Raw genomic sequence first — 23,306 nt, 5'->3', positions numbered from 1 at the left:
GCAAGGTCGTGACCGTTGCCCAGGCAAAGCAAAGCCCAGTGGGTGTGCCAGGGAATCCAGGCAGGCTTCCCGCAGGAGGCGATGGAAGTGTCCAGACTGAGGGGACTGGCCAGAGGAAGGGGAGTGCCTGAGTCAGGGAAGGTTCATTCAGGGAGAGCTGGGATGGAGCAGAGAAGATGGCGAGGGGCAAACCAGGGGCCCCAAAGAACCTGGGAGCCAAGAGGATGTGGGTGGCAATGGTCAGAGAAAAGAGGTCCAGAGCCATCAACCCCGCATGCCAGCCAACGTGGGGACTATGGGAGCTCGGCAGGGCGGGGCGGGGGGCTGGTCAGGGCTGAGCACTGGGATGTGGGTGCAGCTTTGCCCTCCCCCGGCCCTCCTCCTGCTGCCCCGCAGTGGGGGAGCCGCGAGTCCCCTCTGCTGTGGGAGGGAGGGGGCTGCCGAAGGGCCAGGGACTCTGCACCCACGTTGGCACCATTCCCCGTGCGTGTGCACACACACCAGTCACACACATCACACACACCCTCACACACACAATCAATTCAAAGAGGCCCCCATACTAAAGTGTACTGCTGGAAAATGCCACTCTCGAAGGAAATGAAGAATTCTAAAAATAATTTACACAGGAGAAAAACACAAGAGCAGCAACAATATATATATATATATATATATAAACAACACCTAAAGGGAAGAATGATTTTGGTGTCATGGTGGGCAACCCCCGAGGTGGGCCCAATTCCTCCTGCTTCCTGCTGCCACCCTCTCACAAAATCCTCACACACTCAGCTGTCACTGGCCTGCCTGTATGACCAACAGCTCAGCACACAGATGACGGTGTGTGCCTCCTGAGATAAGCTCACAGAAGACATCATGGCTGCTGCCTGGCCCTCTCTTGGGGTCCTCACTGGGAGGAAGCCCACGGCTGTCACATGAAAGCACTCATGCAGCCCTCCAGAAGCCCAAGAGGGAGGGATCGAGGCCTCTAGCCAACAGCCAGGTGAGTGAGCTATCTCAGCTCAGTCAAGACACCAGCTGAGCAGAGCCCTGGCCAATCCCCCCGACTCTGGCTGCACCTCATTAGGGACCCTGAGCTAGAGCCACCTAGGCAAGTCATTCCTGACCCGAATCAATTAAGACATAGTAAACGCTTATGGTTTTAAATTACTAAGTTCTGAGGTAACTTATACATAGCAATAGATAATTAATTCAGGCATCAAAATTTCTCTCCACAATATTTTATACAGAAAAACAATGAGACAGTAACTGGAGAATTTTGAGGGCAAAATAAAATGACCCAAGGATGTCTGCCTAGTCAACTTAGATTTCATGTAAAGGATAAAAGTCTCAGATGTAAAAGGGCTCACCTACATACCATTCTTAAAAAAAATTCTGCAGACAACAAAGGAATAAAAGTAAGTAAGATAGCAAAGAAACTTGAGGAATACAGTAAAATATAAAAAATGAAGAAAAAAGGAACCAGAAAGCGCAATTAATATCACTTGGATCAGCTATGACAATATATGTGAATGCTTTAAATTCTTCTGCTGAAGACAAATGTTCCCATGCACCCTGATGTTTATAGCAGCATTATCACAATAGCCAAACTATGGAAACAGCCTAAGTGTCCATCTACTGATGAGTGAATAAAGAAGATTGGTTCATATATACAATAGAACATTACTCAGTCATAGAAAGGATAAAATCTTGCCATTTAAACGATGTGGATGGAACTAGAGGGTATTATTGTAAGTGAAATAAGTCAGTCAGAGAAAGATAAATACCATATGATCTCACTCAAATGTGGAATTTAAGAAATGAAACAAACAAAGGGGAAAAAGAGAGAACCCCCCCAAACAGACTCTTAATATAGAGAAGACACCGATGGTTACCAGAGGGGAGGTGGGTGGGGAGAAGGGTAAAGTAGGGGATGGGGAGTCAGGGGTGAACTTGTGATGAGCACCAGGTGATGTGAGGAAGTGTTGAGTCATTATATTGCACACCTGAAACTAATATAACACTATGGTAACTACATTGGAATTAAGATTAAAAAACGGGTAAAGAAGATGTGGCATATATACATGTATATGTGTGTGTGTGTGTGTGGATACACAACACACACACATATACACACAATGGTATACGACTCAGTCATAGAAAAAGAATGAGATCTTGCTATTTGCAACAACATGAACCTAGAGAATACTATGCTAAAGACATAAGTCAGACAAAGACAAATACCATATGGTTTCACTTGTCTGTGGAATCTAAAAAACAAAACAAATGAACAAATAAACAAAAACGAAAATAGACTCATGAATACAGAGAACAAACTGGTGGCTGCCAGAGGGAAAGTGGTGGGGGATGGGTGAAGTAGACAAAGGGGATGAACATCTGCACATTTCCAGTGATAAATGAGTCGTGGGGATGACAAGGAGAGCACGGGGCACCCACTCAGTCGTGGTGTACTAGTGTTGTGTGGGGACGCATGGTGATGACACTCACGGTGGTGAGCAGAGCTGAATGTACAGAACTGTCAAATCACTATGCCGTACACCTGAAATTAAAAGACATCAACTATACTGCAATAAAAAAAGGAAGAAAAAAAAAAGATAAATATTCCTAAACTGGATCAAAAAACGAGACCCATCTGGATGAGGTTCGTGAGTCACACCGGAGGCTGTCACAGTGCAGAGGAAAGCAGGGCAGGGTGGGACAGAGAGGACAGCGGTGGGACGGCGTGGGGGCCCTTCGAAGGCGAGGCAGAAGGGCGAGGAATGGTGCCAAGGACAAGATAAAGGCTGCATCTGAGTCTAGTTTTGAGTACATATGTATCGGATTTCATAACAAAATTATATAAAGCAAAAGGGGTGAAAAATCAAAGAAAAAGCTGACAAACTGCAGTCATAATAGAAGACTTTAATTCACCTTTGAAAGTTCTTGACAGATCACATAAACAACAAAAAAGAGGATGTGAATGTCCTCTTTTATAAAACTTTGATAGTAGCGAGTAGGGAATACGTATTTTCCAAACATTTGGATTTGGATAATGTGCATGGAACACACACACATACCTGCCTAGCTATCATCTATACCTATCTTTGAAACCTACAAGTAGGGAATGCATGTTCTTTTAAAAATTTTACAAAATTCAATCCTAGAGTAACCACAAAAGCAGCCTTAATTAATCTTTTAAAAAATCAGAAATTGTACATGAAATTTTCTGAACCACAATACAAAAGCAGTCACTAGTAAGACAAAAAAAAAAAATCAAAACACCTGGAAATTTAAAAAACTCTCTCTTGCTAAAACTACATAGGAATTAGGGACAGTGACAATGTTATACATATAAACAAATATGAGAAGGCCAAAGCTATAATTAGAGGACAATATGTAGCCTTAGACGCTTTATGTTGTAAGATAGGGAATTAGTATAACAAATTAGGCACATAGTTGAAGAAGCTAGGGACAAAAATAAATTAACAACATGAATCTCAGGAAAACAAAGGAAAAAAAATAGTAAGAAATAAACCAACTGATTAAAAAAAAACAAGAGAATTATAAATATATATATATATCTAAGAGCTGGTTCTTTGAAAAAGCCAATAAGGTAGAAAAATTTAATCAGAAATGAAAATGATGAAGCACAAATATAGTAATACACAAATTTAGGAATGAGTAAAATCATATAATGATGAGTGAAGAAGGTTTTTAAGAGCATACCAAGTGCAGCTCTAAGCTAATGAACATGAAAGACCAGGTTCTGGGAAAGTCTTGAGATGAGGTGGGGACCTGACTGGACTCTGCCCAGGAAGGACTGGAAACGCTGGCAGGGGATGTGCCCCAGGGCTCCGCCCACATGGATTTGGTAGAGTTCTTTTGCATCTTCAAGGACAAATACTTCTCTACTATTTAGCCTGTTCCAAAACATAAAAAGATAAGCTTTTCAATTCATTTTTAAACTTGGAAAACCCAAGACCAAAACTTGATAAAAGAAATCCCTAAAAGAAACTCTGTGGACAAATCCCACTTTGGAATACAGTTGCAAAAACCCTAACAGATGTTAGAAAATAAAATCCAGCAGCATATCAAGGACAACTGCACCAGAACTGGACAAAGTCAGTTTAGAAATACAATGATGATGCAACACTACAAAGTACATTAACGTAAGGCACATTAATATAAAAAGAAAATGATGTAATTGCTTTAATGGTGCCTGAAACATTCACTGCTGATTGGAAAAAAAAAAAGGCAAAACTTGATAAGAAATTTAGGAGTTGAATTAATGTTATAAAGCATATAAGTTCCAAACTGACAACCAAGATCATATTTTATACAAAAACTGATATAGGTGTTCTTCCTTCCAGAATCTGGACCATTCCACTTGATACAAATGCACACATACCTATATACTGAAATCACACCCTTCCTGAACTCACGGAATCCACCATGGACCTGACCCCGCATTAAAAACTCCTGCCCTGAAAGAATGTCTGCGAGAGCACAAGAGACACATCAGACAAAGAGTACTGCTCTCACTCGTTACTCAGAGTTGTGTTGAAAGCCAATGCAATAGGACTCTAAAAAGAAACAAAGCATAAATCCTGGAAAGGGAAGAGGTGGAAACTGTCCTCACTAAATGGGAAATCGAAAACCCAATTAAATCAACTATACAAAGTTTAGGGGAAGGAAGGGGATTCAGTGAGACAATTATAAGAAAAATATATAGAAAAAGCTATAGATTTTCTTCTATCGGCAACAACGAATTAGGAAGTTTAATGGAAAAATACTATTTACCCTAGCAACAAAAACGACATAAAGTTAAGGAGTAAACTTAAGAATCTAAGAAAATGCAGGACTTATTAAAAAAAATCTCAAACATTTCCTAAGGAACACTTTGGAGACACGAACCTTGTTTCTGGTTGAGAAACACAATACTTAAGAATATTCGTTATTTCTAATGGAATCGATAATTGAATGTAATTTTGATTAGAATCTCCAAGGAATATTTTTGCCTTTTTGCTTGTACATGTGGACAGAATGAATCTAAGGAAGAATAAGTAAGAGTAGCTGAGAAAAACCAGAGAGAAGGGGTGCTGGGGGGACTTGAGCTATTAAGGGCACATGATAGAACAAAATCAGAGCAATAGGGCATCTGTGGTTTAGTGGCGGAGCGGCAGCAACCCGCAAGATGACCCACAACTGAGGAGGCAAGACAATGGCCCTTCGGAGCAGTGAAGGGGCTGGGGGCCGGGGGCTTACGATGTGGCTGGAGGCAGGAGTCATCTTACCACCGAATAAATCCCAGAAGGGAGTGCAAAACACGCACCAAAAAGTCTTTGAAAAGGATGGACGAAGTGATGAGGAAATGTCTCCTGTGGTTACCAGATGACAGCTATGCCTTCTCCTGTAAGGCCCACGCCACCCTCAGGCATGGGTACTGTTACAGTTCCCACCTCACACAGGAGGACACTGACCCAGCGTAGGTAGCTTGTCCAGGGGGCTCAGCTAGCAGCCAGGTGGCACGGCTTGGGGTCCACACTCTTTTTTTCTTTTTTAAAAGATTTTATTTATTTATTAATTTGGGAGAGAGCACAGGAGCACAAGAGGGGTGGGGGCGGGCAGAGGGAGAGGGAGAAGCAGATTCCTCACTGAGCAGGTAGCCTGATGCGGGACTCGATCCCAGCACCCCAAGATCATGACCTGAGCCGAAGGCAGATGCCTAACTGACTGAGCCACCCAGGCAGCCTGGGGTCCACACTCTTGATACCTGGGCACCCATGGATGACACTTCCTTCCAATAAAAACAACATGAGCAGATTGGGAGCAGACCAAGAGCCAGATTTTCCAATATATGATCAAGACTTCATATATTTTTAAAAAGATTTTATTTATTTGACAGAGGCACAGTGAGAGAGGGAGCACAGCAGGACGAGTACGGGAGGGAGAAGCAGGCTTTCCGCTGAGCAGGGAGCCCGACGTGGGGCTTGATCCCAGGACCCTGGGACCATGACCTGAGCCGAAGGCAGACGCCTAACGACTGAGCCACCCAGGTGCCCCAGGATTTCATATTTTTAAGGTTTAAAAATTTTGATGGCCTGCTATTAGGTGTGCAATGTTTATAATTGTTATAGCTTCCTGTTGTATCAAAATTTTTATTAAGATATCATGTCTTTGTCTCTCTTTTGGCCTTATACAAAGGCAAGAAGGAAAGACCAAGATCCTAAGTTTTGATGGTGAAAACATGACAATAATAAATTTTTGTAAGCCAAAAAAAAAAAAAAAGATATCATGTCTTTTGTCTCTTGTAACTGTATTTGAATTAGAGTCCATTTTATCTGATATTAGTATGGCCACCCGGCTCTCTTCTGGTTCCTATTTGCATGGAATAACATTTTTAACCTCTTCGTGTCTCTGGATGTAATGTGAGTCTCTTGTAGACAGCTAACTCTGGAACAGTGCAAGGGTCAGTGGTGCCGACCCCCTCCCCACACAGTTGATAATCTGCGTATAACTTTTGACTCCCCCAAAACATAACTGCTAATAGCCTACTGTTGACCAGAAGTCTGACTGATAATAGAGCAGTCAATAGACGCATATTGTGTGTGTGTATTATGGATTCTTACAGCAAGGTAAGCTAGAGGAAAAATGTTGAGGAAATCATACAGAAGACAAAACACATTTACAGTACTGTACTGTAAAAAAATCTGCATAGACGTAGACCTGTACTGTTCAAACTCATGCTGATCCAGCCACAGTTGGACTGTGGGGTTTTTTTTATAATCTGTTCTGCCAGTTTCTGTCTTTTGATTGGAGAGTGTGATTTGTTTACAATTAAAGTAACAACTGATAAGGAGAGATTTCTGTCACTTTGCTATTTGTTTTCCATATACCTTATAGCTTTTTGTTTCTCATTTTCTAAATTACTGTCTTTTTTTTTTGTTGATTTTTGTAGTGAAACATTTACATCTTTTCCTCATTTCTTTTTGTGTATAATCTTTAGGTATTTTCTTAGTGGTTACCATAAGGGTTATATTGAACATCCTAAAGTTATAATGCTCTAATTGGAATTTATACTGGTTTTATATATATAAAGCCAGTATAAATTCAGTATGTATGTGTGTATATATGTACATACACACATATACTGCTGTCACAAAACTATATCTTTATACATTGTGTGTTCAAAGCATAACCAAATATTATTTTTAATGCATTAGTTTCTTAAATTGTGTAAAAAAAATGTGGAGTCACATACCATTACCACAGTAAATTAGCTTTTATAATTGCTCATGTGTTGCTCTTTACTGAGACCTTTATTTCTCCACATGGCTTCAAGTTACTGTCTAGTGTCCTTTTATTTCACCCTATAGGAACCCCTTCAGCATTTCTTTAGGTCAGATCTAGTAGTAATGAACTCCCTCAGCTTCTGTTCATCTGGGAATGTTTTAATTTTACCCTCACTTTTGGAGGACAGTTTTGCTAGATATAGAATTTTTGGGTGACAGGGTTTTTTTTTTCTTTTTCTTTTAGCATTTTGAATATTATCAGCCCACTGTCTCTGGTCTCCCAAGTTTCTGATGAAAAATCTGCTGATAATCTTATTGAGGATACCTTGAATATCATGAGTCACATCTCTTTTGCTGATTTCAAAATTTTCTCTTTGTCTTGGTTTTTTGAGAGTTTGATGATGATATGTCTCAGTGTGAGTCCCTTTGAATTTATCCTACTTGGAGTTCATTGAGCTTCTTGGATTTTATGTTCATGTCTTCATCACCTGGGAAGTTTTGAGCCATTATTTCCTCACCTAATTTCTCTGCCGCTGCCTCTCCCTCTTCTCCTTCTGGGACTCCCATACCATGCATGCAGGTTCTTTAGGTTCTGTTCACTTTAATCTTTTTTCTTTCTGTTCCTTAGACTAAATAATCTGCATTGTCTTATCTTCAGCTTCACTGGTTGTTTCTTCTGTCTACTCAAATCTGCCTTTGAATTCCTCTAGTGAAATTTCCATTTTAGTTATTTTATTTTTCAGCTCCATTATTTCTTTTTGAATTCTACCATGGATTTCTCTTTATTGATATTTCCATCTTATTCAGACATTGTTTTCTTGGCTTCTTTAACGCCTTCCTTTAGTTTTTCGAGCATCTTTAAGATGGTTGTGTTCAGGTCTGTGGCCACTAGGTCCACCATCAGGTCTTTTTCAGGGATAGTTTCTGTTGGTTTATATATATATGTTTTCCTTAGAATGGACCATACTTTCCAGTTTCTTTGTGCTTTGTGATTCTTTTGTTGAAAATGACATTTAAATCTGATAATGTGGTATGTCTGGTAATCAGATTCTTCTTCTCTAGGGCTTGCTGTTTGTTTGTTTATTTATTTACTTATTTTATTGTTGTAGGCTGTCTCTGTGCCAAGGATCAGCCTGAAGTCTAAGTATAAGGTGTTCTCAGGTGTTTCCTGAGCATACATCTTCCCTGAACGTGTGCAGTGCCTGTCTAATTTCCCCCATACATGCAGTTGCATTAGAATGTCCTAGTCTTCAATGTCTGGCTCCCCAAAAAAGAAAGAGAAAAGTGTATAGGGAAAAAGGGTGCCAATACTTTAAATCCCCTGGAGTAAATTCAGCCAGAGAAGGAAGGGAGGGGCTTGCAATAATGGGAAAAGGTGAAACAACAATGGCAACCTCCATGGGTTTAAGAAGAAAATATCATAGAAAGTATCTTCTCTGATCACAATGGGATGACGTTAGAAGTCAATAACAGAAGGAAAACTGGAAAATTCACAGAATTGTGGAAGTTAAAGACTCACTTTTAAACAATCAGTAGATCAAAGAATAAATCACAAGGGAAATTAGAAAATACTCAGAGACCAATAAAAATGAAAATAAAACATGCCAGAATGCATGGAACACAGTGAAAGCAGTGTTTAGGAGGAAATTTACAACTATACATGTTTTCATACAAAACCAAGAAAGAGCTCAGGTGCACCTGGGTGGTTCAGTCGGTTAGGAGTCCAACTCTTGATTTCAACTCACGTCATGATCTCAGCATTGTGAGATCGAGCCCTGAGACGGGCTCTGCACTCAGCAGGGAGCCTGCTTGAAGTTCTTTCCCTCTGCCCCTCCCCCTGTTCATGCACAGGTACAGCAGGCACGTTCTCTCTCTCTCTAAAATAAATTAAAAAGTCTTTTTAAAAATTAAAAAGAAAAAATACAAGAAAGAGCTCAAATCAACAACCTAACTGTACAGCTTAAGGAACTGGAAAAAGAAGAACAAATGAAACCCAAAGCTAGCAGAATGAAGGAAATAATAAAGATTAGAGCAGAGTTACATGAAATATATGACAGAAAAGCAACAGAGAATAACAATGAAACCAAAAGTTTGTTTTTCAAAAAGACCAACATCGACAAACCTTTAGTGAGATGAACTAAGAAAAAAAGAGAGAAGACTCAAATTACTAAAATCAGAAATTAATGTGGGAACATTACTACTGACTTGAGAGAAATAGAAAGGATCATAAGCGAGAACTATGAACAACTGTACACCACCAAACTGGATAACCTAGGTGAAATGGACAAATTCCTAGCCGTGCAAAACCTCAAAACCATGAAGAAATAGAAATTCTGAACAGATCTATAGGGAGTAAGGAGATTGAATCAGTAACGGAAAATCTCCTGACAAAACAAAAAACAAACCTAAATCTGATGGCTTCACTGGTGAATTCTACCAAACACTTAAAGAACTAACATCAGGGGTGCCTGGGTGGCTCAGTCATTAAGCGTCTGCCTTTGGCTCACGTCATGGTCCCAGGGTCCTGGGATCGAGCCCCGCATTGGGCTCTCTGCTCCGCGGGAAGCCTGCTTCTCCCACTCCCACTCCCCCTTGTTCTCTTTCTCGCTGTGTCTCTCTCTGTCAAATAAATAAATAAAATCTTAAAAAAAAAAGAAGAAGAACTAACATCAATACTTCTCAAACTTTTCAAAACAAGCTGAAGAGGAGGGAATATTCCCTCACTCATTCTATGATGTTGGCATTACCCTAATGCCAAAGTCAGACAAAGACACTACAAGAAAAGAAACTACAAACCGATATTCCTACTGAACATCAACACAAAAATCTTCAACAAAATATTAGCAAACAGAATTCAATAGGATAGTAAAAGTATTAAACACCATGAGCAAGTGGCATTTATTCCTGGAAGGCAAGGATGTATCAACATATGAAAATTGATCAATGTAATATAATCCACATGATCTCAAAAAATCTTTTGATAAAACTTAACATCCTTTCATGATAAAAACACCCCAAAACTAGGAATAGAAAGAACCCACCTCAATATAATAAAAGCCATATATGAAAATTCCACAGCAAATATCATTCTCAATGGTGAGAGACTGAAAGCTTTTCCTCTAAGATCAGGAACAAAGCAAAGATGCCTACTTTCATCCCTTCTATTCAACATAGTACTGGAAGTCCTCACCAGAACAATTAGGCAAGAAAAAGACATAAAAGACACTCAAAGTGGAAAGGAAGAAGTAAATTATCCCTGTTCACAGATGATAGGACCTTACATGTAGAAAACCCTAAAGATCCCACAAAAGGAACTCTTAGAATAAACCAACAGAGCAAAGTAGTAGAATACAAAGTCAATACACAAAAATCCATTGCATTTCTATATACTAACAATGAACAATGCAAAACAATTCAATTTACATTAGCATCAAAAGAATAAAACATTTAGGAATTACCTTTACCAAGGAGGTAAAAGATTTATTCACTGAAAACTATAAAATCTTTTTGAGAGGCATTAAAGAAGATATAAACAAATGGAAAGACAGTCCATGTTCATGGATTGGAAGACAATATTAGGATGTCAATACCACCCAATGTGATTTACAGGTTTAATTCAATTTCTATGAAAAGCCCAATGATGATTTTTGCAGAAATAGAAAAAGCCAAAATGAAATTTGTAAGAAATCTCAAGAAACCTTGAATAGCAAAAACAATCCTAAAAGAGAAGACCAAAGCTGAGGACTCACACTTCCTGATTTCAAAACTTACTACAGAGCAACAGTAATGAAAACAAAGTGGTACTAGCATAAAGACAGACATATACACCAGTGGAGTTGAATAGAGTCCAGAAATAAACTCTTGCATATACATTCAAGTACTTTTCAGCAAAGGAGTCATGATCATTCAGTGGGGGATAAGACAGTTCTTTAGAACAAATGGTGTGGTGAAAACTGGGTATCCACAAGCAAAAGAATGAAGTTGGACCCTTACCTCACACCATACACAAAATTTAATTCAAAGTGGATCCATGATCTAAATATAAGACCTAAATCTATAAAAGTTTTAGAAGAAGTATAGGGCAAAAGATTCAAAACACTGCAGTTGGCAATGATTTCTTGGATATGACACCCAAAGCACAAGCAACTAAAGAAAAAAATAAGCAAATTGAACCTTATGGAAAATAACACATTTTGTGTATGAAAAGACACTATCCACAGAGTTAAAAGGCAACCCTATAGAATGGGACAAAGTCTTTGCAAATCACAGATGTGAACAGGGATTAGTGTCCAAAATATATAGAGAACTCTTAAAACTCAAAAACAAAAACGTGATTCAAAAATGGACAAAGGACTCGAACAGACCTTTCTCTACAGAAGACATACAAATGGCCAATGGACACACGAAAAGATGCTCAACATCACTAATTATTAGAGAAAAACAAATCAAAACTGTAAGGATATCACCTAATACTCATTAGGATGGCTAATATTAAAAAAGCCCCAGAAAATAACAAGTGTTGAAGGATGTGGAGAAATTGGAAGTGTTGGTGGGAATGTAACATGGTAGGAACTCTGTGGACAACAGTATGGTGGTTCCTCAAAAAAATAAAAATAAAATTACAATATGATCTAGCAATTCCACTTCTGGCTATATACCCCCTAAAATTAAAAGCAAGATCTCAAAGAGATATTTGTATACCCATCTTCATTGTTCACATTAGTGATTATTTACAACAGGTAAAACAGGGAAGAATCCAAGTGTCCACTGATGGATGAATGGATAATCATAATGTGGTACATTCACACCAGGGCATATGATTCAGTCTTAAAGAGAAAGCACATTCTGATACCTGCTCCAACATGGATGAACCTTGAGGACATGATGCTCGGTGACAAAATGACAAATACTGTATGATTCTAATTATATGAGATGCTTAGACTATCTAAAAATTCATAGAAAGTAGAATGGAAGCTTGCAGGGAGGGAATGGGGAGTTAGTGTTTAATGGGTATAGTTTCCGTTTTTCAAGATGAAAGGAATTTCAGAGAAGAATGGAGGTAACAGTAGCACAACAATATGAATACCACTGAACTCTACACTTAAAAAATGGTTAAGATAATAAATTTTATGTTATGTGTATTTTACCACAATTTTTAAGAAAACTGGGGGAAAAAGTTCTTACAGATTAGTAGAACTGAGCACTCATTATGAACATGGGGGAAATCGTAACCAGGCAAATGGTCAGTAATCAAAAAATGCTGAATGCACAAAAATCGAGGACGTGCAGACAGACCAACAGCACACCATTCCTCATCTAGGACACTGGCGTACAAGAAAGAAAAAATGAACAAAACCAAACTGCAGTACAGTGGGCTGTGGAGAATACTGGGGTGCCTCTTCACTTTTCTGGTGAGTATCTGACTGCAGGCATGAAAGCCTCGACACTTTTCAGAGCTTTAGACCCAGAGTCTGCTCTCCTAGCAGCAGGGGCCCCTTACAGCTGGATGCCCGCCCTCCACTTGCTTATTTCAGCCACGGCAATGGGCCACCACGAGGCTGACCACCGGTGTGGTGTGTAGTGCTCACATGTTTAGGTCAGCGGGGAGGGTGTGCACACAGTCTGTGGAGAATGTTGCTTTATGATATGGCCTGATGCCTGCACTGGCCCTAGGGTGGGGGCTGGGCTCCGCCAGGCGCTGTTCAGTGAGCAGCATCCCAGGACCCTTGCTTCTCTGCAGGTGTGCCCCACACCAGGGTTCCCACCCCGCGCCCCCCACCCCCTGCCGGCTTTGCACAAATGTGTGAAAGAAGCCAAAGAAAGGACTGATCCACTGAAATGTGGAAAGAATCAAACTATTTGTGGTTTTCTTAAAATAATCACAAGAGGGGCACCTGGGTGGCTCAGTTGTTAAGCACCTGCCTTCAGTTCAGGTCATGATCCCAGGGCCCTGGGATCCAGCCCCGCATCGGGCTCCTTACTCAGCGGGAAGCCTGCCTCTCCCTCTCCCTCTGCCGCTCCCCCTGCTTGTACGCTCTCTCTCTGTCAAATAAATAAATAAATCTTTAAAAAATAATCACAAGAACTAAGTTTTTCCAGCATCATAAAGCATTTTGTGCGTGCAAACATGGTCTTCCCACACTCTGTGCCCTTGGACACCCTTAGCAGTCCTGGCAGGTAGGAAGGTCAGGTGCTATAAAGCCCAGCCCGATTCTGCAGATGAGAAAATGCTGGCCGGGGTACGGCCGGGCCACACCCTCTGCCATGGCCCCAGCTCCTTCTCCCAGGCACTGGCCGTCCCTTCTCTGACCTGGCCCAGCCCAGGGAGCTCGTCTGAAGGCCTCTCTGCTGCCCACAGCTCCCCTGCCGGCCAGTGATGCAAAGTCACTGCTGGGTGTGACAGGCACTGACCATAGCAAGGACCCGAGCTCCGTCCAACCAGGGGGCCCAGTGGCATGGGCCTGACTCTGCATGTTGCCTTCCCTGTGGCTTCCCAACAGACTCCCCCAACAATGCCCCCCCCCCCGCCCCCTGCCACGGGCTTTGCTGGCCTCCCAGGTTACTTTCCTTAGCAGAGGGTGGCAGCTTCACAGTGGCCAGAAGGGCCCAGGGGCCCATCAAGACCTGAGTCCTGCCGAGGGGACACACCTGGGCCCCTTGTAACCACCTGCTCTAGTCTGGCCTGGGAGACTGCGGGCCACCTAGGCTGGGGGCTCAGGCCCACTCCCCGGCCCTACCCTCCTGCCTCTGGATGACATCAGGAAGGCAGACAACAAGGAAGGCAGACAGCGTCCCTCCTCAGCCCCAAATGCCTTTTTTGTTGTTAAACAAATAAAAGACCACCTCTGGGCCCAAACTCCTTTATAGGAAGAAAAAAATCAGAAATCTGTGGATCTCACGCTTACTTCTTTTGGCTATTAAACTAAAAGTGAAGCTCCTTTCCTTGGGGACAGTTGGGTGGATCAGGGGTGTGGGTGCTCCAGCAGCAGTGTTCTCGCTGGGTATGGGGGATGGTGCCCCATGTGGGCCCTGGGCAGGTCGCCCGCACACCTGAGGCACCACCCTGTGTTTCTTGCTGTGTTGTTATTAACAACAGCAGAGACCTCGCAGGGGGTGACCCACCCACTCCCACCCCAAAGCCATGCTCTGAGCGTGCGGGCCCCTAGGGTTCTGCTAAAGTGAGTGAGGAGTCCGGGAGGGTGTGGGGTCTGGCCTAGCCTGGGAGCCATCACAGGCTCCATCGGCCTGGGCTCTGGCTTTACCCCGATGCCCACCATGCAGCCCCCTGCACATTTTGGATGTGGGGGGGAGATGCCCAGTGGGTCACTTCCAGCCTCAGAGGAATGGGGGACAGGCTGGGCTCCTGCTGATTCCGGGGTGGGGGTAAGGTGGGGGTGTGACTTGTCCTCTCCACTGGGGTGTCAGAGAGCCTCTGTCACCTGAAGAGTGCCTGGGAAGCCCTGGAGAGCTCACTCTAGCCACGGGCACACTGCATCCAGAAGAAGGAGGAAGAGCCTCTCCCTCCTGATCCCAGGGGAGGGGGGCCAGCTCCACGTGAAAAGGGTTGGTCTTCCCGTGGGGGTGACTTGGGCTCCCCAGCCCTCTGAATGTGATCTCCAGGCCAGAGATAAAACCAAGTCTCCCAGGAACCAGCCAGGGGTCCGACTGCAGATGCTGAGCCCTCGGGGCTATTTGGTGACCCCGTGGTGGCGGTGACGGTGGCGAAGGCTCCCCAGCCGTCCCAGCAGACAGCTCGAAAGCTGTAGAGTCTCTGCATGGAGCCCTGCATCGAGCCCAGGAACAGGGAGGAATCCCCTCCCCCCCCACCCGGCCCTGCCCCAGAATGGGCCAAGGAGGGGGCGGCCAGAAAGTTAACTCAGTGGCCCCTGGTCCCAACGCGCGACGCTCCCCTAAGGAGCGCCCTGGGCAGCTCTGAGAGAGGGCAAGTGGCTGCAATGGGGCCACCAGGCCGGCGTGGCCCCCACGCCCGGCAGCCCGCGGGACACTCGCTGCCACAGGGGAGACCAGTCTGCCCTGCCTGGGGGAGGCCCCCGCCCGGTCACAGCCCGCCACTGCGCGGCCGCGGCTCCAGGCGGGTCCCGGGCCGGCGGAGCGGCGCTTACCTGACCCCGGAGCGCGCCGGGCGCCCTGGCTGGACACGTCTGGAGGAGCTCAGGGTCCTGGCCGCCGAGACGCGGGCTCCGAGCGGGCAGGAGGGAGGGGTCCGCGGCGGGGGCCGCCCACTTTATACCAGTCCCTCCTCCGCCAGGGCCGCGCCCCGACAGCGGGGACCAGCGGGAGGCGCTGCGGCCCCGCGGATGGCCGGATGGGGGGCGGGGAGGGGGGGCGAGGGTCCCGGGGCGGAAAGCGGTGGGGTGAGACGAGGGGCGGGGTGCCGGGGGAAATGGAGGGTGGGGTGGGGTGGATTAGTGGATGGAAGTGAGGGCGGTGGGGTGGGGCGGAGGGGAGGGGCGCGGGGGGGGATGGAGGGGCGCCACCAGGACGAGGAATGCGGGAGGGAGGTTGGAGGGTCGGAGGGGGGGACACGGAGGCGACTGGGATGGGGCGGGACGAGGAGGCGCGGCCAGGGGGGCGCGCTGCGCTTCTCCTTGAACTAGTCCGACGTCAGCACCGCCTGCATGCCCGCCGGCGGGTTCTCCCAGCCCTCCGCGCCGCCCTGCCTCACGGGTAACCCCTGGACCGCATCCTGGCCGCTGCCTGGCCTTCAGGCCCCGGCCTGGCTGCCCCTGCCCCGTTTCCAGGGAGACCTGACCTGGGATGTTGGGAGTCGCGCCCTGCACCTGGACTGGCGAGGGGGCCCTGGGACGCGCCGCGCCCCTGGGTGGAGCCACGGGTCCTCCTCCCCCGCAGCGTCCCCCTTGCTCGGGCTTTGTCCGGAAACGCCAGCTCCAGCTCCGCGACCCTGCGCGTCAGAATGCGTGTCCGCGCCCTGGGCTCCCTGCTCCCCTGGGCCGAAGAGGGCCGCGGTCAGATAGTTGGGGGCAGGCTGGGAAAGGGCAGGGGGGCCAGGACAGTGGGAGCCTCAGGAGCTCTGGGCAGGAATGAGGGTCTGGAGGTGCAGGCTGAGGTGTCCCCTCTTTGCAGGAACCCCACAGATGGGCTTGGTGCTGGGCCCTGAGGCCACCGTGTTGGCCTTATAGCAGAGTCTTGGAAAGGGGGGCGGTCTCTGGCAGAGCTGTGGTGGGGATTCCTGCCCCCACCCTGGAGCAGCAGACGCCCAGGACCAGGGTCCTCATTTAGGTGGGGTGCAGGCAGGGCTGAGCAGCGGCCCCTGGGCTCTGGGACAGTGGGGGAGGTGTAGCTCCATCTTAAGAAGAGCAGTTTTGGGTGCCTGGGTGGCTCAGGTGGTTGGGCGACTGCCTTCGGCTCAGGTCATGATCCTGGAGTCCCGGGATCGAGTCCCACATCGGGCTCCCTGCTGAGCGGGGAGTCTGCTTCTCCCTCTGGCCCTCCCCTCCTCTCATGTACTCTCTCTATCTCATTCTCTATCTCAAATAAATAAATAAAATATTTAAGAAAAAAGAGCAGTTTTGCAAATCTCTGATTTAGCCCCACCCCCCACCCCCAAGAGGAGAGACGTCCCAGAGCTTCTTGGTCACCTGTGTGTGCCCCAGGGGCTGCCCTCTCTGCATGCATGCCTTCTGGTCTTCCTGACCGTTTCTTTCCATCTGCACCCTGAGTCTAGTGCACCCAGCTCCCATGGCCTGTCAGGCTATAAGGTGGCTGAGGGCAGGGGTCTAAGGAGGCAACTTTGTGTTTTCGGGGAGTCCAGCCATAGACCCAGGCTGTTCGAGCAGAGGGAAGCAATGTCTCCTAGGAGGAGGGTTAGGCCACCCCTGCAGCTGCACAACACGACGCCCCTGCTCTCGTGTCCAGAGGGCCTGCAAGGTGTGCCCTGTCCCCAGCAAATGGCCTTCCACCTGCTCCTGGCTCCCAGAGCCCCCCTTGGCCCGGCGCAGAATCCGTGGCCACTCTGCCTCCCCCTGCCCACCCTGCCCAGGCGGCACCAGTCTCTCCTCTCGTCCACCACAGTGTTTTTCTGGGTGCAGCGGATGCCCTGAGCCAGGGGCACGGAGGAGGGTGTGTGAGTGTGTGTCTGTGTGCACTTGTCAGCACCACACCTTGACAAGTATGGACTTTGTTCCCCCAAAGAGACCTACAGCATTTCCTTGGGTGACTGGATTCGTACCCAAAGTATCTCATGGCTTCCCTGTTGGAGGGAAGTTTTGGGGCCAGGTCATAAAAGGGATCTTGGCTAAAGTGTTGGTCACAGGAGGACCCTTAGTCGTTTCCCTGGTCCCCAAGTGTGTTATCGTAATTCCCATACCTGGCCATTGGAGTGACCGGGATCCAGCTTGTGTGGTCATGGACATGGTAGTGGGGAAATCCAGGGGAACTTGGACGCTGCCCCCTCTACAGCCCAGAGAGCAAACCACAAACAATACTGTGCCCTGGAGGTGGAGACCTGGAGGATGCAGGGGTGGTGGGCCTCGCAGAGACTGGAGAGCGACAGGTCCTGAAGACAATCTATAGACCACTGAGGTTTAACCAAGTAGCTGCCCCACCTCCTCTTCTGCTGTGCTGGGCTTGGAATTCTGGTGACAGCAGATTAAGAAGGCCTGGGTGTTCCTGCAGGCAGAGGTGGGATAGCTCTGGGAATCTGAGGTGCAGAGGGATACGGAGGGGTACCCGGCTCACCTACCTCAGCCAGGCGTCCCGAGTCCGAGGGTCTGTCTGTGCGAAGGGCCTGCAGAGTTTGGTGCTGGAGGCTCACGGCACCCCATATGGTTTGTACTATTCTGTGTCCAGAGAGGAAGCCCATCCAAGGTCGCATGACTGTGCCATTTTGCTGCTTTTGACCATGTTTGTGGGGAGATGGCTCAGATGGTCTGGAATTTAAAAGACCTGCGGTAACCCACAAAGATGTGTGGGAGCATCTTGTATTGGGGCCATTGGCCCACGCTGGCCCGCCTGCAGGACGGTTAAGGAATGCCGTTTCCTTCTCTGCCCACGTGTACTCAGGTGGAGGGAAGCCTGAGTGGTTATGAGTGGACAGGCCCTCCGTGGCTTTCTCATGCTCTGTATGTCTTGAGGGACTGTCCTGGGCGGTGGGGCTTTGCTCTATGGCCCTAGAAATGTATTTCAGAAGACGCTTGCTTACCTTTGCTCACTCATGGGGTTGAAGGGTAACGTTCCCCTCCTCCACCCCAACTGCTCTCCACTTCCTCCAGGGACATGAAAATGTTACACAACCCACCTTCCTGGGGCACTGGGTGGCTCAGTCAGCTAAGTGGCTGCCTTTGGCTTGGTTCAGGGCCCAGGGTCTTGGGCTCGAGTACCGTGTCTCTCGTGGAGCCCCGGGGACTGGCAGGGAGTCTGCTTCTCCCTCTGGCTCGGCCCCCCCCCCCACCGCTCGTGCCCTCTCTCAAATAAATAAATAACATCTTAAAAAAAAAAAACCTACCACCCATGGGAAACACGTGGGAGTCAGTGTGTCACGGTGTGGGTTACCGTTGGTGATGGAGAGTGGGCTTTTATTTTTTTTAAAGCCAAACCTACTTCATTAGTCCCAATAATCCCTCTGGGTCTTGGGCGGCTGAGTGTTTTATGTAGGTCTTCCAAGTGTATGACTGCACTTGGGTGCTGGAGAACTTGTTGTCCGCATCTCCAGGGAGCCAGGACAGAGGCCGGGCAACTGGGCAGGGCCTGCAGGGGCCAAGAGTACCAGGGGGCAGGGAGGTCCAGGGACACATGCTGGTGGAGGAGAGCTGCCCCCTCGGTGGGAAGGGGCTGAGTGCTCCCAGTGGATCTGTCCCGGCAGGGCGGTGCTCCTGAGGGGCCCTCTCTTCCTCTGACATTTGGCTTTGGGCAGGTGGTCATTTCTTGGAAAGTGAAGCCAGCCTGAGAGCAGGAGCATTCCATTGTGGCACCTGCGACTCTTCCCGTCCACACCTGACCCGGTCAGGTTCTGCTGGTGAGAGTCTCACCCAGGACACGGGGGCTCATGGGAGAGACCAGGTGAGGGGAAGAGCTTCTGGTCCGGGAAGGGGTTCTTTCCCCTCTGCCACCTCCAACTGATTGTAAACTACATGAAACTCGTTTATAAAATGTTTCAAAATATTTATGACTCGTGGGAAGCTCCTCTTAACCAGCTGTGCTTCACTGAATGGAAAGGGTCCCCCGAGCGTCACGCGCCTCATTTCCCTGCTGGCCCAGGAAGGCCACACCGACACACTCCAGGGGCTGGCCCGCCTGGGTGTGAGAACACTGCAGAGCCCTACCCCAGAGCCCTACCCTGGGGCTTCTTACCAGGGGTCTGCTCCGGGAGGCAGGGTCGCAGCGAAACCTTGCCTGCATGCATTTTCCTGGGAAGAGGCCACAGGTTTCTTCGGATTCTCAAAGGTACGTGTAGTTTCAGAAGTTCTATACATTTTCAATGAACTGGGACACACCAAACACACACAAATCATGCTGCTGATGTTTCCGTGGTGATTCGGGAGGTCTGGGGTTGTCCTCCTCATGGTGGCCCCCCACCACCTCCACCCTGTTATCTGTTTCTCCATAACAGACCTTCCCTGCACTCAGTGGGTTAAACAACAACCATCTTATTTGCTCATTTTTGGTGGGGTGACACTTTGGGCTGGGCTTCGCCGAGTGGTTCCCCTGAGCTCATTCAGGTGGCAGTGGTTTGCAGGAGGCTTGCAGGACGAGGGCGATCCAGGACGGCATTGCCTACAGATCTCCCAGGCTGGCTATCAGTCAGGGCCTTGCTGTGGCCTCTCTAGAAAGACAACTCAGCCCCACTGACGTGGGGGCCATATTACCACAGAATAAGAGCAGAAGCTCACAGACTCTTGAGATCTGGGCTCAGGAGCGACACCATCACTTGGCCACAGTCTGTGGGTCAAAGCAAGACAGAAGGTCAACCATGACTCAAGAAATGGAGACACAGACTCCAGCTCTTGATGGGAAGAGCTGCAGGGATTATAGGACCATCGTTCGTCTACACCACCACCTCCACTACCACTACCCTCTCCCACTGCCTCGTCCATCAGCTTCACCTCCCCTCACCTTCCTCTCCCCAGGCAGGCACTGACCGTTGAGGGGCTAGGATTTTAGAAAGATGTAGTCCCTGTCCTCAGAGGTCTTGCCATGCAGATGAAGGTAAAGGGCGTATTCATGATGGATAAATAGTGGTATTGGAAAGGCTGTGAAGCACATCATCATTCTCCTCGCTTACACTCACAAGCCCTTGAGGGAGACAGGTGGGCAGAGGTTCTGGCGTCTGGGACTCTCCCATTTTGGGGCAGGCAGTGGGGTCTCTGATGCAGGAGAGGATTGTGCCACCTGCAAGAGTGTGCTGTTTGTCAGTTCTGCTTACTTTTCTGTGCCTTTTAAATTTTTGCTAATTTTAAAATTTTACTAGTGGTTGGCATTAAACTTTTGTAGTAGTAAGACTCCCCCATCCCATCCCAGAAGCCAGAACCTCTGCCCGCCTGTCTCCCTCAAGGGCTTGTGAGTGTAAGCGAGGAGAATGATGTCTTGCTTCACAGCCTTTCCAATACCACTATTTATCCATCACGAATACGCCCTTTACCTTCATCTGCATGGCAAGACCTCTGAGGACAGAGGCTATATCTGGCATTAAACTTTTGTAATATTTATTTTTTGGGGAGCAGATAATGCACGTTCATTGTTCAAAATTCATAAGGTACCACAGGGCATGGGGTGAAAAGCAGACTTCTCTCTCAGCCTCTCCTGCAAGGTCTGGCTGGGAACAATCATCCCCAGGTTCACTTACGTGGCCGTGGCAGGTCTCAGCTCCTGTGGCCAGAGGCATTAACCTCCCCGCATGGTTCCCCCATGCAAGCATGGCAGCTCAATTCCCCCAGAGTGGGAGCTGAGAGAGACAGAGAAAGAGCCTGCGAGAGAAGGCAAGAGAAGGAGACAGAGGTCTATCAAGAGAGACGCCAACATTTTTTGGTAAGCTAACCTCAGGATTGACCTATCACTTTTGCCACGATCTGCTTGTTGGAAATGAGTCTGGGGTCCAGCCCACACTCCAGGGGCGGGGTTACACTATGTCATGAATACAAGGGGCAGCTTCATGAAGGTCATTTTAGAGACTGCTTACCACCATTCCCTTTATTGTTTTGTTTAGTGTGGGTCTGCCGGCCATACAGCTTTCAGTATTCACCTTTCTCAACGGCTTTTTATTAAGCCTTCAGGTTTGAAGGTTACTTTCCTAGGTGAGAATTCCATTAGCCATTACTTTCTTTTCATTTTCTAAAGATGACATTTCATTGTCTTCTGGCTTCCAGAATCGTGGAAAATCTGTCTTTTCTTCATTCCACTGAAGATAATATGCCTTTCTTCTCTGGTTGTTCCTAAGATTTCCCATTCTCTTTGGCTTATGACAGTTTTACTGTGATGGACCTACTGTGCTTCTCTTTGCACTTACCCTGCTTGGCATGGGTAGATTTCTCTTTCAAATCTGTGGAAAGATGTCTTTTATTGGTTTTAGAAATCCTTTAGAAAATCTCTTCAAGTACTGCTTCCACTCCATTCTGTCTGTATTCTCCATTTGGGCCTTTGGACATTTTCAAAGTCCCCCATATACACCTCACGCTCTTTTCTGTTTTTGATATCTGTTCTTAATTTGTCCTTCAGTCTTGCCCATTTTCTATTGACCTATTTTCCAATTAATATATCCTCTCTTCTGCTTTGTTTAATCTACTGGTAACCCCAATCCTTTGAATTTTAACTATCGATTATTGCATTTTTTAGTTTTAGAATGTCCATTTTCTCTTCAACTTACAGATTACAGTTCTCTTATTCAGTTGTCTGTCTCATCTTCCACTTTCCTGAGATATTAATCACATTTACTTTAAAGTCTATCTATGACAACTCTAAAATCAGGGCCTCCCTCCTGTGGGTCTGTTTCTCTTGTTTGTTCTTTCCCATAGAGTTGTGTGGTCCCATCTCTTGACCAGCTTGGTGATTTTTTATTAAATGCTGGACATTATATGTGAAAGATTGTCAAGGTCCTGCTTAGTGTTATCTTTTTTTTTTTTAAATCAGATTTAATTTTATTTTGGTGGGCAGTTAGTGTAGGGACAGATTGCCTTTTCCAGTCAGGGGTTATGATTTGAATCTAGGTTTATCTGTGTGAATATTGGGCTGTTTTCAGTTCTTCCTTACTCCTGGAACATAACTTTCTAAGGGACCCAGTTGAGAGCCTGGGATGCTTATGTTTAACCAAGGCTCTTGTTCCTTTGAGTGTCCTGAATTCTAGGTGTTATCTTCCTACCACTGAGAGATGGCAAAAGCTATGTTATGCTTTTTTTTTAAGATTTTATTTATTGATTTATTATTTATTATTTTTAAAAAGATTTTATTTATTTATTTGACAGAGACAGACACAGCGAGAGAGGGAACACAAGCAGGGGGAGTGGGAGAGGGAGAAACAGGCCTCCCACTGAGCAAGGAGCCCAATGTGGGGCTCGATCCCAGGACCCCAGGATCATGACCTGAGCCAAAGGCAGACACTTAATGACTGAGCCACCCAGGCGCCCCTAAGATTTTATTTATTTATTTGAGAGAGAGAGAGAGATAGTGCATACATGTGCGTGAATGGGGGAGTAAGTGGGGGGAGGGAGAGGGAGAATCTCCAGCAGACTCCCCACTGAGCTCAGAGCCCAACACAGGTCTCGATCTCATGACCCTGAGATCATCACCTGAGCCAAAATCAAGAGTCAGAAAGTTAACTGGCTCAGTCATTGGCTAGCAATGCTGGCTAGCATAGCCCCTATGCTATGCTTTTTTTTAAAAACAGACTTACTGAGGTATATTTTGCTTAACAAAATTCACCCTATTCAGGTGTGTAATTCAGTAATTTTTGGTAGATTTACTGAATAGTATGATCATAAATCAGTTGTAGAACTTTTTCATCACCCCATAAGACCCCTCATGTCCCTTACAGTTAAGCCCTTTTCCTCC

The sequence above is a fragment of the Callorhinus ursinus genome, unplaced genomic scaffold (genome assembly GCF_003265705.2).
Source record: "Callorhinus ursinus isolate GAN/ISIS: 27379988/994484 unplaced genomic scaffold, GSC_fseal_2.0 scaffold98, whole genome shotgun sequence".
NCBI lineage: Eukaryota > Metazoa > Chordata > Mammalia > Carnivora > Otariidae > Callorhinus > Callorhinus ursinus.
Note: the sequence above shows the minus strand (reverse complement) of the source record.